A 5278-nucleotide genomic window follows, 5' to 3' on the forward strand; every position below is an offset into this window, starting at 1 on the left:
CTGCCCCTAAAATAGAACAAATCTTCACAGAGATCCAACAGCCATCATCTATGGAAACCAGCCAGGTTCTCAGCCAACATGGAGGCCTGTTCATGACGCAACTCACAGCTCAACGCAACTTATGGATTCAACTGCAAAGGCATCAGGTTACTGCCTTGTCCCCTCATCATGCTCCATTAGTTATTCTGATGAAATATGGAAAAATAAAAAGCAGCACGTGCTGATCAAATATTTATAAACACTGTTCCATTAAAGAAAACAGGTAAAACTTCAAATATTATAAATAACATGCCAGTAGCTGAACAATCAGATCAGTGTGGTCAATTGATCGTTTTGGATGCTTTATTTGCAACACTGGTGTCATTTGATCACCAGGATAAATAGAAATGAATGTGTTCATTAGTGTTGCATTTATCAAAGATCTTCCTAGGTGATCATGTCAAGTAAAACCAGCGGCCACTGATGTATTGACAACCATGTGTCACATCAGTTATATAATCTTGCCTGCAAAATTCCTACAGATTGCCCATTTCTACAGAGCAATGATCATTATTAGTCATTGCTAAAGCAGCCATGAAACTTTAAATGTGTGAAAACCTTAAGGTTTTTTCTGTATCAAACAATTTAAGAATTTCATGAGATTTTCATGACAGTTTACACCTAGAAAAATCCATTGGATTCACACCATGTGCAAACTTGATACAAGTACAGTCCTGCTTGCACTCAAAGCTATGACTCATAAGAAAAGTGCTCAAAGCTAATCCAGCAACACACATAAAAAAGCCCCGCTCAGAACGAAAGACAGATCGGTCAAAGAGTCATTGCCTCGAGAGCTGGAATGACTCATCTCACAGCGATTCATGAGGGGCCCAGACACCCTCCCCTCTCCACCCCAGTCAACAAGTACTTCCATGAATCTGCTGGCTAAGGAGTGTGGCAAATCCAAGCAGAGGATAAGACCTATATGTAATGTTATTGTCAACAACAAGGCAGCATGTGACGTTAAACCAAGTGTGTTTGATTACATCAGTTACTGTGAGCTTGGCGGGGCCTCAGGGAGGCTGCTCACCACCATTCACAACAGTCTCTCAGATTTCATATAGGCTTCAAAAGTGCATGTGAACAAACAGAAAGACATAGTCACGCAGTCAGGTTTCTATGATATGTATTATTGGATAACTGGATGTAGTATGAGATTAAACCACATGTTGCTAAGATGCAAGACACATTTGGATGTTCTATTCAATTTTCAAATCATTTCTTCTATGACTTATATCATATCTATGAATCTCTATTATTGATTATCCGTAGTTTGAGTTCAGCATAATTTGACAAAATCTCAGTCAGGCCCAACATCCAGCATTCAATACATATTGTTGCTAATTACAGAGCAGTGCATAAAAGTATGGAATACCAATTATTAGTAATAAGTAAAGATAAAATTATATGGTCCATTTCGAAGTCAGCATGAGTACAATCTGGACCCAAACATCACTATCCCAGTTTTCTTGTTATATTTTCAGGTGGTGTGGTTGACTTTCACACTGCACTGTCAAACGCTCCAAACTGTCAGGTTCGGTAGTTTTCTGTTTATTTTTGAGTAGTTTCCATGTTTATTTGTTATCCTGTTCCCCTGTGAGTCTCTGTCACTGTGTTTCCACGTTGATTGTTCCCAGGTGTGTCTCGTTCCCTTGTTTACCTCCCTTTGTATTTAAACCCACCTGTTGTCATTGTCTCTTGTCGGGTCCTCGTCTAACGTCTGTTTCTATCCCCTGTGCTGTCAGTGATTTCGGATTTTGAGTTGTTCTCCTGGTTATTTATTAAATCTTTATTTTCATCATGACTACCTGGTTTCACCGGCGTCTCCCTCACCACTCACAACCACGAATCATGACACAAACCCTTTATATAAAAAACATATTCCCCCCTCAGCTGCGGTGGCATTGCAACAAAAACCACTGAAGGAAACAACACAAAAACCTCCCAAGATGACATTGAGCGCAAATTCCTTCTTTACATAATGTAAACAAAACTGGAGTGGCGTCAGATTTTAGCAGTTGTAGGATTTCTCTCTTGTCTTTGGCATAGGATCACATTTTGGTTACCCAGAATGCCCTGCACTATAGTTTAGTTCCAGCTTTATGAGTGGTCTCTAGCCTGCTTTCATTCACATATGGATTTGAACTGCAACAGGGTTCAACTGAACTGAGTTCTAGGTTTGTAGGTAGACCAGAGTTTGTTTTCTTGGTCTGTATCAGTGTCATTGAGCATTCACATCTCCCCAAATGAACCAGACTTTCTTTGTTTAATCAAACTGGAGTTTGAATCAAACAGGACAAGACAGGGTTGATGTGAATGCACCCTTAGTTACTCAAAAGGACACATAGGGTGCCTAACATTTCAAAGGCATATTTTAATGAAACATTACTAGAGTTCATGCCACAGGAACCCACCATATGTCAACAGTTTGGGCAGTGGGTGGGAAGACTAGTGCACTGCTTCTGTGGACTCTTTCATGAGCCCTCAAACTTATTTCCCCCCTTTTTCCACCACCCAACTTCAGTCACCCGCTTTTCTTAAAAGAACCTAAAGAAGGTCACTGAGTGCAGGAATGCCACTGCACCCTTTTTGTGTGCGTGTGTGTGTGCGTGCACAAGTGCGCTTGAGTGTGATGGGGGCAGTCTATACTCTGTAATTAAATTCTCCTCATGTGCATACTGCTTTGGGAGCAAGATGTTGATTGTGAAAGTACTGCAATGGACCTTACCACAGGGTCCGCGTTTCATTGGCTAATGCCCATTTGACATCAATGCACAGCTACCACGTGCTTGACCATCTCACAAACAAAAGCTAAAGTAGTATACACATGCTAATGTAGATTGTGGACTAGCAGACCACAATCTACACAATCAAAGTTTTTGCGACAGAACTCAAATAAGAATAGTTCTCCACTGTCAGTGGGGAATCTGTACAAGCGATGTCAGGTATCCTGATGGTATTTGTGGAAATAAAATTCACAGATTTCCCAAATCTGATACGAAATGCCTAGCTTGGATCAAAGCTTCTGCACGACCGCATTTGCAGCTCAACCGTCGTAAGATCAATAAAAACAAAGGAGTGTGTGCTGGTGTAAGTATTATTACTTTGCTTTCTTTGTGTTTAATGAATGGGGATATTTTGAGTGGCAACCTGTCCAGGATGATCAATCTAAGCAATCTAAACACTAACAAACCATCATCATTTCCCAGAAGATCAATAAGATCTCTGAACAAACGCTGCCTCTGAATCCTTCCATTGGGGATGTTCTCCATCAGAACCAAAGTTCCACAATTACGGCTCACCTTTGCGCAGCTACTTATATACGTGTGATTGCATACACAACACAACCTAAAAAATAATCAAACCTGCTGATTATTTTGAGGTTTGAGCAGATTAACTCAAACCTGCTGATCCAACCCTGTTTTCTGTTTTTAGTGAGAATGAAATTACCCCGCAGATGCAATTCATGCGCTTTGGCTCACGGACCAATGCGTTACACCTTTATGAGACAAAAACTGAGATAAAGTACTAAATTCGAGCGAGGTTTTCACATACTTCTATTTTTATCTTACTTATTTTGTGTGCGTGTTAGCTTATTGTCTGAGGATGAATGCAGTTCAAGTTTAATCGTTTACACTGTAAAAAATAAAACGTAGATTTTACGGCAAAACGCCGACAGCTGGGGTTGCCGAAATTCCACCATAAAACAAACAAACAAAAAAAACAAACAATTTTACCCATAATTGTTTTTCACGGTTGAATTTCGGCAACCCCGGCTGCCGGCATTTTACCGTAAAACAAACAAACAAACAAAAAAGAATTTACCCGTAATTGTTTTTTTACGGTTGAATTTCGGCAACCCCGGCTGCTGGCGTTTTACCAGCAACCAGTGTTTTACCGTAAAGCAAAAAAAAATAAAAGAAAAAACCAGATTTTACCTGTATGTCAGAATGGAGTCTAATTTCTTAACCCACATGCAGAAAACCAGGTGGAGAACAGAAATCAGTTAAATAGGTTTATTGTAAACACAAAATAATGATCAAAAATTGGGTTCTGGGGAAAGTCTGCAATCTGGATCACTGGAGCACTGGGAGGTAATAAAAGAGAGATGCTGAGTTCAGGGGTCGTTGAAGATGGCAGTGTCAGAATAAACGGACTGGTCTTGGGTAGAGGTAGGTCTTGTCCGGGGGTAAAAATCACTGTGGCTACCGGGGTTTGGTTCAGGTGGAGGGTTGTTGCTTGACTGACGAAGAGGCTGCGGTGGAGAGCGGACAGGTAAGCTTTGGATCACAGAAGGTGAGGAGCGAGTAAGACTGACAACAGGGTAATCCAAATAGGGTTGGTTTACTGCGGAGGTATCAGTGGAACTCTGGCAGCCAGTGGGTCCACAGCATCACGAGGAATAACCTGAGGAAGAAGCACAAAGAGATATCACTTGAAGTCCACAACAGGAGATCACAGTGAGAAGCATGGAGGACTGGAGTACCAAATACTGGCTAACACTCTGGATCTGAAGTGTCGGCAGCTCCATCCTCATATACTCCGACAGATGATCTGATTATTTGCAGCTCTGCAGGAATCCAGGAATCAACGGCAACGCCCTCGGGAGGGAACCGCCTCTAGGCACCCTATGGTGGTAAAAGAGGGGGAAAGCAGCAAAAAGGAACCATTCCAACAACACTAATTTACGGTGGTATTTTACCAAACCCCAGCTCCCAGCGTTTTACAGTAAAATCTACATCTTTTTACATTGTGGGGTTCCCAGAATTCCACCATAAAAAAAAATTACGCACGCCACATGTGCAGCCTGTCGCAGCACCTCATGCACCTCTGGATGTTTGTAACTCGGCGAGGATCGTGCGCGCCGCCATTCACACAACCTGGACCATCTGGAAGATGGTCTTCCAAGCGGCTACAATGTGAACCCTTAACTATAAACGCCATACTGCTGTCTTGGCTCAAAAACGCGCTCAACCCGAACTGTCAAAAGCGCAACAATAACTCAGCCTTCAGTCCCTGACATCACCGCTGTACCAGTGTACTTAAGTACATTTTTTGTGTATCTGTACTTTATTAAGTAGATTTAATAATGGGTACTTTCTACTTTTACTCCACTACATTTTACAGTAAGTATCTGTACATTCTACTTCACTACATTTCTACAAAACCGTTGCGTTACTCGTTACATCCAAGTCGCATTGCGCTTTTTTCCGTTAAAATGTGAAGTTCAAGGACTTAA

Source organism: Poecilia formosa, unplaced genomic scaffold (genome assembly GCF_000485575.1).
Source record: "Poecilia formosa unplaced genomic scaffold, Poecilia_formosa-5.1.2 Scaffold264, whole genome shotgun sequence".
NCBI classification, from domain to species: Eukaryota; Metazoa; Chordata; class Actinopteri; order Cyprinodontiformes; family Poeciliidae; genus Poecilia; species Poecilia formosa.